This window comes from Thalassophryne amazonica, chromosome 2 (assembly GCF_902500255.1).
Source record: "Thalassophryne amazonica chromosome 2, fThaAma1.1, whole genome shotgun sequence".
NCBI classification, from domain to species: domain Eukaryota; kingdom Metazoa; phylum Chordata; class Actinopteri; order Batrachoidiformes; family Batrachoididae; genus Thalassophryne; species Thalassophryne amazonica.
Window position 1 is genome coordinate 12482752 of NC_047104.1, and position 13715 is coordinate 12496466.

Below are 13715 nucleotides of genomic sequence, written 5' to 3' on the forward strand. Positions count from 1 at the left end.
CCTGGCCCAGATCTAGCACGGCTCCGCTTTACAGTTCTGGAACAGATCCGGGCCAGATCTGAACTGGATTCGCAAAAGACCAACCATGTACAGACCATATTTTTTTGCACGGATCTGGGGCAGATGTGGACCGCATCACAGCACCGTGGCAGGAACAAGTTTTACAGGGGTAAGTTCTGTGGATCAGAGGAAACTGATTTGTATCTATAACACACAGATCAGTGTCCCTGGACTTATAAAACTTAATTGTCGTAAAGAAACAAACCGCTTTGCAATAAGCATTTAAAAAAGCCTCAGTGACGATCACGATTACAGAGTACAGAGTTTATAACCGCTAATGGATAGTTTTTGCCGAGTGCAGATAAAATTGCTTATCGTTATGCCCCATGTTTCTGCCACGGTGCTGTGATGCGGACCACATCTGTCCTAGATCCATGCCAGATATGGTCTGTAAACGGTTGGTGTTTTGCGGATCCAGTTCAGATCTGGTCCGGATCTGTTCCAGAACTGTAAAGCGGAGCCGTGCCGGATCTGGGCCAGGGTGCAAAAACTGTCTGGACCGGATCTGTTTTCAGGACTGGTATCAGATGTTGGACTACATCCGGCCCGGATGTATTTGCTGTCTGGGTGTCCACGTGGGAGGACTCCCCGGGGAAGACCTAGGACAAACTGGAGAGATTATATTTCCCAGCTGACTTGGGAACGCTGTGGGATCCCTCAGGAAGAGTTACAGGACTTGGATGAGGATAGGGAAGTGCGGGATGTGCTGCTTGCTCTGCTGCCACCGCGACCTGGACGCGGTGGCAGCAGAGCCACCGTAATTGCCCCATCCCAACTATTTTGGAATATGTTGCAGGCCTGAAATGCAGAAATAGATGTATATTAAAAAATTAAATGAAATTGACCAGAAAAAACAAAACAAAAAAAAAACATGAAATATCTCCTCACAGACTGTAATGAAAGTAAATAACTATAACAATTTTTTTTCTTTTCTTTCCATTTTCCATATTATCCCAACCTTTTCTGATTTAGAGTTTCATTTAGATTGCAAACAAATTCAAAGTTATACTCATCAAAATGTAAAAAAACGAACAAACAAAAACCCCAGAGTTTGTAAAATTCGAGTTGTGAGCAGTATGAACTATCCACAGTGTGTGTTTGTCGGCAATCAGATCTGATGACCTCCACCTTTCAGCTGGCAGAGATAATACCAGCCCAACATACACGCGCGCGCGCACACACGCACACGCTCGCGCGCGCACTGGCTCGACGGCTTTTCGTCTTAAATGTTGGAGAGTTCCCATTTCCGAGCTTCTTGGAACGCAGCATAAGATTTCATTCATTACTGTAGTTAGTCGGTGACGTCAGAAGCGTGAATTTAGAACCCAAAACATTTACCGACAAATCTGCTAATTCAGGCGAACCGCTAAAGATATCGAGCGCACGCGTGACAAACAATCAATCAAACAAACAAACAAACAAACATACGGCCGCGCGCGGGGCCGTTATTCTTCTTCACAGCAAACGAACATCTTCTCCCCTGACTGATTCATTTAACAATTTAACATTGTCTTGTTGTTGTTGTTGTTGTTGTTTACCTGCAGTATTTGTTGACAGCAGCGCCGAGTCCTCACGAGTGGCGCGTGCACGTGCGCGCAGCCCGAATGTAGGCGAAAGGTCACGTGCAGAAGCTGCTGGTTCAAAATCCCCACGTAGTAAATAAAAGTCAGTGATTATAACCGCTGCAAACCTGCAGAGGGGGGCTGACGTCATCCTGATTTTGCTTTTATTGTGACGAAAAGCGTCTCATTTTCGGCACAGCAGCACGAATTCATTCCGTGATGGCTGCACGAAATTAAAACTGAAAGGGGGGGTGGGGGTGCAGTGGCGGTTCTACACTAAATTTCTCCCTGGGTGACACCCCCTCCGAGCACCCTCCCTAAAAAAAAAAAGCACAAACAGCCATTTTAAAATATTATTTTCTTATTATTTTTAATATTTTAGAAGTGTCCCTGAAATTGAAATTGACATAAAAAACTGCATGCTTCAATATAACGCTTATACAAAACATCCATGAATTGCACATTCTGTCATTAAACACTTTATTCATCTGTATTTCAGGGAGGAACAATTAGCTCATTTATTATGGTGCATATTTGTCTCACCATTGAGCTAATATTGTTATGTGTCGGACGCAGCCCAGCAGGACCCAGTATAAAATAAGCAGAGCACGGTACAAAGGATAACAGAGTTTAATAAACATAACAGTGATGTGATAAATATACAAACAAATAAGTGCGCGGTCTGGCGAGGTGGTAAACGGTGCGCTCCCAGCAGCACTAACGGTCCGGAGCCAGAACCAGTTCGGACCCAAGGACCCCGCCGACACCCCCCAGGTGGCCGCGACAAACCGAGTCTGTGAATGAAGAAATCATCATGTGAGTCCACACTCTACACACAGAGGGACCACTCAAAGGTGTACAAACAGCAAACACTTCCTGGCTTAATTACTAATCAGCTTCCCACCCTGCAGGCATGGAACACCTTGTTCACAAACTCCACTGCAGTGGAAGCTGATTAAAACGACTAACATAACAGCTCAATATAATAAGGTGTGAGGGACACCACATTTACTGACTGTACAAATGTTAGTCACAAAACCCAACGTACCTCAGGAAGTGTGCTGACGAGCGAGAGACCTCACCCTCTCCTCTTTCACAGACCATGCATCAAACCTGGACGTTCTCTGCATCCACTGATGATGAGATGGCTCTCAAGACGACGATCTCACCCGTCTGGTCACAAGGTCGAGTCTCTGGCAAATACACACTGTGCACTCCAGACTTAAATGCCACCATGTTCCAATCCGTGTAGATGCACCACAGCTGTGAGTCCTGACGAGCCTCAGGTGATCAGGGTGAGGTCCTGATAACTCAGCCACACAGCCACTCAGTCCTAAACGCGCACCACCTGGAAGGAAAACCAAAAGACAGAAACAGAAGACAAACAAAAGCCAGCCAGGCACGCCAGCCACAACAGCACCCCACCCTCACGGGAAGCCTCACGGCGACCACACAAACCTGGCCCAGGAGAAACACCCCCCTCCAGGGACCATGGCTGGAAACCGTATCTGCATTCATCTTCCAACAGAATCTTCATCCAACAGAACGATTGACGTCTTCTCCTCTGGCTGCATCTTTGCCCTTGTTTCTGTCAGTCAATTAGCACAGGTGTGGCCAGGAGTTCCCAAACCTGTGCGGTCAGCCTTTGTCCAACCATGTTCACAGTCTGATTAGTCATAAAACAAAAAATACAAACACAAACAACCAAACCACCCCCCCCCCTCCCCAGAGGACCGTTCCATCCATCCCCGGGAAGGGGAGAAAAGAAAAACAACCCAAACTTAAGCTTGCAAATAAAAATGCTAACCCCCCCCCCCCTCCCCAGAGGACCGTTCCATCAAACCCCGGGAAGGGGAGAAAAGAAAAAACAACCCAAACTTAAGCTTGCAAATAAAAACGCTAACACCCCCCCCCCCCGACGACATGTAGGGACCAACACCCCCCAGAGGACATCCCGCCAGCTCCAGGAGTAATAACCACAGCTGAGGTCCCTCTGGAATCCAAGGTCACCCACGGGGACTCCCAGAGGACCGTACCATCAACCCCAGGAGACACCTCCCCTCATGACCAATGGACCCAGCCCCGGCCATCTATGGCTAGATGGACCCACAGCCCTTTCCCCCCCAGAGGACACCACAGTCACACCCTGAGGGCGGAAACTGGGGGGAAAAAACAAAAGGAAAGAAAAAAAAACATACAAACAAAAACAACCCCAACCCCACCCCTTTGGCGCAGTGGGAACTGGAAGCACGTCCAGCGTCACCAACCGTGACTATACCCCAGAAGCCAACCGAGAGGAGTGGAAAGCGGTTATGGCAGACGGCACAAAACGGCGCCACTCCTCCGACTTCCAAACCAGCCACCAGCTGCGGGTATATCCCACTGCCCCAAACCTCAGCCACGCCGATGGCAGACGGCTCAAAGGCGCGCTGAAGCCGGAGGTGGAACAGGGAATCAACAACAAAAAAAAAAAACAACACCCCGAACCCCCCCCCCCCCCCTTCCAGGTGCAGAGGTTACCTGGGAAACGCCCAGCATAACCAAACTGCACCACTCCAGCAACGCCGACACATACGGCTCACCCAGCTGGAGTCAGAGGAGAAGAGAGGGCATAACAAAAACAAAAAAAAAAAGAAAAAAGAAAAAACAACCCAATTACCCCCCCATCACCCCCCAGGGGACCGTCCCATCAAACCCTGGGAGGTGAAACTAAAAGAAATAAAAAGAAAGACTAACAGACTAACATAAAGTGGCTTGGGTCCTTTTCTTTGCTCCAAACAGACTGCAGGGACACGACCCCAGACACTAATAGTGTAAAAAAAAAAAAAAAATCCCACACAAAAACCAACTCAAAAAACACCCACACAAAATGAACCAACACTAAACTAATAAATGACGTATACCGTTAAGCTCAAACAAATGGAACACACCTGTTCCAATTTAAGAGCTTAACGGTAATGTGACTCAGTTACCAACAGAGGGAGCCAAAGTGCTAAAAATGAAAAACCCCCTTTGGTAACAGAGAACCCAACTCATGCTGCTTTTCTGTGCACAGCTGTGTGCAAACACACAACCAAAATGTGTTTCAAGTAAATTACGCCGGAGCTGATACAACAGACGCAGTAGTTATCTTCACCCGGGGAAACGGGGCTACAACTGTAACACAGGAAGCACAGCGACCCATGCCACAGAGCTCTGCCGTGCGCGTTCACCCATTACAGACACACTCTTGCAGCTCCCGTTTAAACCTCTTATCCGGTCGGAGCGTGACGCGAAGCCATCGCCAGTCACACTCCACCACGACCCACGGATAAGGCACAAACACAGGAAACACGGCTGCAAGAGAGCACGAATCAGTATTCAGTAATGGGTTCTCAAACACGCACCATCCGGGCGGAGAGCACCCGCAACTGATCCAGATAACTTCTGAACGTCTGCTGCCGCCTTCCCGGCGCGTTACCGTCTCTGCTACCGCTGGGTCCGTGATGTTTGGCCAGAGACTACTGTTATGTGTCGGACGCAGCCCGGAGAACCGACCAGTGTTTGAAGGACCCAGTATAAAATAAGCAGAGCACGGTACAAAGGATAACAGAGTTTAATAAACATAACAGTGATGTGATAAATATACAAACAAATAAGTGCGCGGTCTGGCGAGATGGTAAACGGTGCGCTCCCAGCAGCACTAACGGTCCGGAGCCAGAACCAGTTCGGACCCAAGGACCCCGCCGACACCCCCCCAGGTGGCCGCGACAAACCGAGTCTGTGAATGAAGAAATCATCATGTGAGTCCACACTCCACACACAGAGAGACCGCTCAAAGGTGTACAAACAGCAAACACTTCCTGGCTTAATTACTAATCAGCTTCCCACCCTGCAGGCATGGAACACCTTGTTCACAAACTCCACTGCAGTGGAAGCTGATTAAAACGACTAATATAACAGCTCAATATAATAAGGTGTGAGGGACACCACATTTACTGACTGTACAAATGTTAGTCACAAAACCCAACGTACCTCAGGAAGTATGCTGACGAGCGTGAGACCTCACCCTCTCCTCTTTCACAGACCATGCATCAAACCTGGACGTTCTCTGCATCCACTGATGATGAGATGGCTCTCAAGACGACGATCTCACCCGTCTGGTCACAAGGTCGAGTCTCTGGCAAATACACACTGTGCACTCCAGACTTAAATGCCACTATGTTCCAATCCGTGTAGATGCACCACAGCTGTGAGTCCTGATGAGCCTCAGGTGATCAGGGTGAGGTTCTGATAACTCAGCCACACAGCCACTCAGTCCTAAACGCGCACCACCTGGAAGGAAAACCAAAAGACAGAAACAGAAGACAAACAAAAGCCAGCCAGGCACGCCAGCCACAACAAATATTTGTAAATATTAGGTTAAATGTGTACATACTTTTAGCAACTAATCTGCAAAAGTTTTAGGTATAACAGAAATTTGATCGTGTATTGGTTGCCTTTTTTTCTCCCAAATGTTTTATCTTCATCTGTTGATCAAAAGAAAATCTAAACTGAAATGTTCGTGGCGTTCCCATGCCAATGAAAACAAATGTGATTGTTTTTCTCCATTAAATAAACCAGTTAATTATGAAGATAAACCTCATTTTAAATGTCATTATTATTATTACTATTAGTCAATGTACATTACAACAAAAAGAAAGTTGCCAGCTGCTGGAAAATTATTGTAAAAATTGGATAACACACACACTCATTTCTTTGTAAATCGCAGGTGATTTACAAAGAGTATTTCTCTGTTTTTCTTGTTGATTAATGCTGGCAAATTATACAGTATTTTTTGTCTTTCTGATGCCTGATTCTGTTTTTTCTCTGTTTAAAGTGCGGCTCCATCCAGAGATGGGAGTTGTATTTGTGTTGGCGATCCTCCTGTCCTGTGCGCCAATAGCATTTCTTGTATATTTGTCCGTGAATTGTTTCTGTGAATTGTTTCTGTAATTTGTGTCTGTATCATGGCCCAAGCAGAGGGTCACCCCTTTGAGTCTGGTCTGCTTGAGGTTTCTTCCTCAGAGGGAGTTTTTCCTTACCACTGTTGCTCTGGGGGTTGGTAAGGTTAGACCTTGCCTGTGTGAAGTGCTTTGAGGCAACTCTGTTGTGATTTGGCGCTATATAAATGAAAATACATTTAAAATTGAAATTGAATTGAGGAGATCACCAAAAATAACTGTTTTTACCACCTAAAACTGTTATGCATTTTTAAAGGTGAAAACTGGTCACACCATTTTTCTTATTAGCTAAGGCCATCAAATACGGCCATCGGGTATTGTGAAGACTTTGCATCTGTCTGTGTGTCCACTCATCCATCTGTCTGTGCTCACCATAAGTCCAGTCCTGTTACTGCCAGAGTCTTCAAATTCACAGGGAACATTCTTGGGACACAGACCTTGGACCAGTTCAAAGATATCTAACTGTGACCTCGTAAAACTTGTGCCAACTACCAATGCAGATCTGGCTGTATCCGCTGTGGCAACCAACCCTGAACACAAAACGGGAGCAGCCAAATGGACAACAACATTGTAAGAGGTTAAAGTGTCACATTCTGTTTCATTCTATTCTGTTTTTTTTTTCGGGGGTGGGGGGGGGGGGGGGCGACAGCCAATCAGAGTAGCGTGGCACTGTGACATCAGTGGCTGGTCTTCCTAGCTGCAAAACTAATTATATTAATCGATTAAACATTGAGCGTGTCATTACTGATGATGTCAAACTGATTTCAGATTTCTGTGCAAAATTTGACAGTAATCTGTACAGCTCAGAATATGATGAAGTGACCACAATTCAGGTTTTAGATCCTGTAAAGAATTTAAGAACTATTAATATTGAAGATAAAAATGATTGTTTTAGAAGAGTTTGTTGATTCAATTGCCCCACTAACAACAAGTTGCCTGGTACAGATGGGATAACTGCAGAATTTCATAAAACATTCTCAAACCAGTTAGCCCCATTTTTACCTCAAGTTTCCATAGAAAGTATAAAAAATAATGCTCTCCCTCTGAGCCTCTATCAAGGCCTCATTACACTTATCCCTGTGCTCCTCATTGATAACTAGAGACCTATTTTTTGTTAAAAATTACTATAAAATTATGACTTTAGTATTTGCTACAAGAATGAAAGAGGTTCTTGACACAATTATTCATGAGACGTAGATTTTATGAGGAAGAGACACATTTTAAATAATATTAGACTTGTCATAGAAAGTCTTGACTATTCTGATTTAGTGTCTGATGAGAGTTTTTTCCTCCTCTTAGATTTTTATAAGGCCTTCAACACTATAGAACACCAATTTGTCTTTCATTCTTTGGAAACGTTAGGATTTGGTGATTTTTCTTTTTGTAGGGCAATTCAAACACTATATGCTAATGGAAATAGTTCTACCAAAATGAAAAATAGCACAACCCCGGGAATGTGAAACGAGATATTCGCCAAGGTTGTTCAATCTCCCCTTACGTATTGTACACAAATTCTCTCCACCCACATCCATTAATAGTGCTGTCCAAGGTATTTCTATTGCAGGTATCATCATTAATCAGTTTGCTGATGACACCACATTGTTCTTGAAAAATGCAAGTCAGATATCTATCACCCTTGATGTAATTAAGGATTTCTTAAAAGTTTCTGGCCTTTACCTAAACATAACCAAATGTGAACGGTTGCCTATAAAAGATGCACTATCTGCAACATTCCAATGAAGGAAAACGTTTCATATTTAGGGGTTCTTATTTCTAAATAAGTTAAAAGTTATAAACAGTTAAATGTGGTCTATTAAACATTAGGTCTCTCTCTTCTAAGTCCCTGTTGGTAAATGATATAATAATTGATCAATGTATTGATTTATTCTGCCTAACAGAAACCTGGTTACAGCAGGATGAATATGTTAGTTTAAATGAGTCAACACCCCTGAGTCACACTAACTGCCAGAATGCTCGTAGCATGGGCCGAGGCGGAGGATTAGCAGCAATCTTCCATTCCAGCTTATTAATTAATCAAAAACCCAGACAGAGCTTTAATTCATTTGAAAGCTTGTCTCTTAGTCTTGTCCATCCAAATTGGAAGTCTCAAAAACCAGTTTTATTTGTTATTATCTATCGTCCACCTGGTCGTTACTGTGAGTTTCTCTGTGAATTTTCAGACCTTTTGTCTGACTTAGTGCTTAGCTCAGATAAGATAATTATAGTGGGCAATTTTAACATCCACACAGATGCTGAGAATGACAGCCTCAACACTGCATTTAATCTATTATTAGACTCTATTGGCTTTGCTCAAAAAGTAAATGAGTCCACCCACCACTTTAATCATATCTTAGATCTTGTTCTGACTTATGGTATGGAAATAGACTTAACAGTATTCCCTGAAAACTCCCTTCTGTCTGATCATTTTTAATAACATTTACATTTACCCTGATGGACTACCCTGCAGTGGGGAATAAGTTTCATTACACTAGAAGTCTTTCAGAAAGCGCTGTAACTAGGTTTAAGGATATGATTCCTTCTTTATGTTCTCTAATGTCATATACCAACACAGAGCAGAGTAGCTACCTAAACTCTGTAAGGGAGTTAGAGTATCTTGTCAATAGTTTTACATCCTCATTGAAGACAACCTTGGATGCTGTAGCTCCTCTGAAAAAGAGAGCTTTAAATCAGAAGTGTCTGACTCCATGGTATAACTCACAAACTCGTAGCTTAAAGCAGATAACCCGTAAGTTGGAGAGGAAATGGCGTCTCACTAATTTAGAAGATCTTCACTTAGCCTGGAAAAAGAGTTTGTTGCTCTATAAAAAAGCCCTCCGTAAAGCTAGGACATCTTTCTACTCATCACTAATTGAAGAAAATAAGAACAACCCCAGGTTTCTTTTCAGCACTGTAGCCAGGCTGACAAAGAGTCAGAGCTCTATTGAGCTGAATATTCCATTAACTTTAACTAGTAATGACTTCATGACTTTCTTTGCTAACAAAATTTTGACTATTAGAGAAAAAATTACTCATAACCATCCCAAAGATGTATCGTTATCTTTGGCTGCTTTCAGTGATGCCGGTATTTGGTTAGACTCTTTCTCTCCGATTGTTCTGTCTGAGTTATTTTCATTAGTTACTTCATCCAAACCATCAACATGTTTATTAGACCCCATTCCTGCCAGGCTGCTCAAGGAAGTCCTACCATTATTCAATGCTTCAATCTTAAATATGATCAATCTATCTTTGTTAGTTGGTTATGTACCACAGGCCTTTAAGGTGGCAGTAATTAAACCATTACTTAAAAAGCCATCACTTGACCCAGCTATCTTAGCTAATTATAGGCCAATCTCCAACCTTCCTTTTCTCTCAAAGATTCTTGAGAGGGTAGTTGTAAAACAGCTAACTGATCACCTGCAGAGGAATGGTCTATTTGAAGAGTTTCAGTCAGGTTTTAGAATTCATCATAGTACAGAAACAGCATTAGTGAAGGTTACAAATGATCTTCTTATGGCTTCGGACAGTGGACTTATCTCTGTGCTTGTTTTGTTGGACCTCAGTGCTGCTTTTGATACTGTTGACCATAAAATTTTATTACAGAGATTAGAGCATGTCATAGGTATTAAAGGCACTGCGCTGCGGTGGTTTGAATCATATTTGTCTAATAGATTACAGTTTGTTCATGTAAATGGGGAATCTTCTTCACAGACTAAAGTTAATTATGGAGTTCCACAAGGTTCTGTGCTAGGACCAATTTTATTCACTTTATACATGCTTCCCTTAGGCAGTATTATTAGACGGTATTGCTTAAATTTTCATTGTTACGCAGATGATACCCAGCTTTATCTATCCATGAAGCCAGAGGATACACACCAATTAGCTAAACTGCAGGATTGTCTTACAGACATAAAGACATGGATGACCTCTAATTTCCTGCTTTTAAACTCAGATAAAACTGAAGTTATTGTACTTGGCCCCACAAATCTTAGAAGCATGGTGTCTAACCAGATCGTTACTCTGGATGGCATTTCCCTGATCTCTAGTAATACTGTGAGAAATCTTGGAGTCATTTTTGATCAGGATATGTCATTCAAAGCGCATATTAAACAAATATGTAGGACTGCCTTTTTGCATTTACGCAATATCTCTAAAATCAGAAAGGTCTCGTCTCAGAGTGATGCTGAAAAATTAATTCATGCATTTATTTCCTCTAGGCTGGACTATTGTAATTCATTATTATCAGGTTGTCCTAAAAGTTCCCTAAAAAGCCTTCAGTTGGTTCAGAATGCTGCAGCTAGAGTACTGACGGGGACTAACAGGAGAGAGCATATCTCACCCGTGTTGGCCTCTCTTCATTGGCTTCCTGTTAATTCTAGAATAGAATTTAAAATTCTTCTTCTTACTTATAAGGTTTTGAATAATCAGGTCCCATCTTATCTTAGGGACCTCGTAGTACCATATTACCCCATTAGAGCGCTTCGCTCTCAGACTGCAGGCTTACTTGTAGTTCCTAGGGTTTGTAAGAGTAGAATGGGAGGCAGAGCCTTCAGCTTTCAGGCTCCTCTCCTGTGGAACCAGCTCCCAATTCAGATCAGGGAGACAGACACCCTCTCTACTTTTAAGATTAGGCTTAAAACTTTCCTTTTTGCTAAAGCTTATAGTTAGGGCTGGATCAGGTGACCCTGAACCATCCCTTAGTTATGCTGCTATAGACGTAGACTGCTGGGGGGTTCCCATGATGCACTGTTTCTTTCTCTTTTTGCTCTGTATGCACCACTCTGCATTTAATCATTAGTGATCGATCTCTGCTCCCCTCCACAGCATGTCTTTTTCCTGGTTCTCTCCCTCAGCCCCAACCAGTCCCAGCAGAAGACTGCCCCTCCCTGAGCCTGGTTCTGCTGGAGGTTTCTTCCTGTTAAAAGGGAGTTTTTCCTTCCCACTGTAGCCAAGTGCTTGCTCATAGGGGGTCGTTTTGACCGTTGGGGTTTTTCATAATTATTGTATGGCCTTGCCTTACAATATAGAGCGCCTTGGGGCAACTGTTTGTTGTGATTTGGCGCTATATAAGAAAAAAGTTGATTGATTGAAGTTGATAAAGACCAAAACACAAGATGCTCCTTTTGGAAAAATCGAATCCATGTTGGAAAAATCGACCACACTATATCAAAAAAGTGAAGGTGGTGTGTTAAACATTCTGAATTTCACTACCTTAAACAATACATTTAAAATTAATGGGCTAAAACATTTTCTTAAAAATCCTTTTTCAATCTGGAACTTTATTCCTCAACATATTTCCTCTCGTTTTGGTGGACTGAGTTTTATTCTGAATTAATTACAATATGGACGAACTCAATGATCTCAATGATCTACATTCCATAAGCGGGTCCTCTTAGCCGGGTCGTTGATTCATAAACACAACTTTTCACTGCACAAATATCTTATTTGGAATAATAAAGACATTGTATATAAAAACTTTGAGAGATGGGTGCAGAATCAGATTCTGCTGGTGAGTCAGCTGTTCAATGAACGAGGACTGTTGGTGTCTTTTGCAGTTTTTAAATCAATATAAAACCTTTCTGTTAAAATAATTTGCCGTAGTATTTGATGCACTCTCATCAGGCACTGTAATACTCTACAGAAGCACAAGTGGTCCTCCTGTGACTCACATCTTCCCAACCCAGCTGACTCACCCATGTCTTTTCGTTTTTGCACTCTGTAGACGGTCCCTACGCTTCCTGTTTCTCAGCCGCCTGCTCGTTCAGATCAATGTTATTGTTCCAGCTCAGAGGTCGGTTCATATGGATAAAAATAAGGTTGTAGCTCATTGTCTATGAGGTTAGAAACTAGTGTTGTTCGTTTTTCTACAACGTTTCTCTTAAGATTTACTGAACTTTGAAGCTGTGAATATCTTTCTAACTTTACCGGAGTCTCCAGGTGAGGTTTCTGTGCTCCCTGAGTTTGACACCTGTGTTACTGTTTGACAGGTGGACCGCCTCAGTCAAACTCCTCACCTCACACTGTCTGCGGAGCGGCTCGGTTGCTTGACACCAGAAGCGAGAGCCCACTGGGGCTCACCTCCCCACCTCATCGGCTATAGTGAACCCCCCCCCCCCACATTTTTGCAGAAATAGGGTTTGCGATCAAGATTTCATGCAGTAATATATATATATATATATATATATATATATATATATATATATATATATATATATATATATACAATTAGTTATACCTAACAGCTAACGTTAGCTTATCTAACCGGCCTTAGCAACGTTCATCGTAGCTTACAAAATAGTTGGTTCCTTTGTGTTTGATAACAATCTTCTGTGATGTCTTATCCTTCTTATGTCTTATTACTTATTATATTATATACAGGCATGCACATAACTGGTACTCATGGTGTGTGTGCATGCTCAAAATAAATGATGCGCAGCAGAAAACACAAGGGCAGTGCTTTAAGAGGAAAGCAATGATGGATTGTAGGAAAAGTGTTTCCCTCTGCTGTGCATCAATGATGTTTAGCACACACGAGCACCATGAGTACCAGTTATGTGCACCCCGATAATATATACCTTTTTCTTGAGCTGCTTGGGTGGGTAGGGAGAGTTCCCATGGGATAAAAAAGCTTTTTAAACTACCATCCCTGGTTCTCAAGACCAGGCACCAAAGTGGCTCTACTCTTTTCTGCTCTCCTATTTTACTCTTCCTTTTTAGATATTTAGATATACCTTTGTATACTGGCATAGTTCCACCTTAGAATTGGAATATAATATATAAGATATACCTTACTGAATTTTCATATATGTCATGAATGACATTCACGTTTTGTGAGACTCGCGTTTCGGGAGATATTTTTTCAGTATTCGCGTTTTGCAATTAATGAATTAATGATTTGCGGAAAATTCATGATTTGCAGCTGATTCACGTTTTGGGGGTCAACAACATGACGCAATGATGTTGTGATTTGGTGCTATCTAAATAAAATAAAATAAATTATTAATATTAATAATATCAATAATAATAACAATGCATTTATTTATATCATACTTTAAAGAGAAAAAAAAATTACAAAGTGCTTAACATCATAAAACAGTGTCAAGTAGAAATAATA

The 13715-nt window shown here is 42.4% G+C and overlaps 1 protein-coding gene across 1 annotated transcript in view; it reads right to left on the reverse strand.

Annotated features, from left to right (window-relative positions):
• bbox1 (butyrobetaine (gamma), 2-oxoglutarate dioxygenase (gamma-butyrobetaine hydroxylase) 1) overlaps window positions 1-1687 on the reverse strand; it is a 94410-nt gene extending 92723 nt beyond the window's left edge. Inside the window, exon 1 of the mRNA XM_034183679.1 lies at window positions 1599-1687. The gene's annotated coding sequence lies outside the window, so the exon portion shown is untranslated. The remainder of the gene's footprint in view (window positions 1-1598) is intronic.
• Between the last annotated feature and the right edge of the window lie 12028 nt (window positions 1688-13715).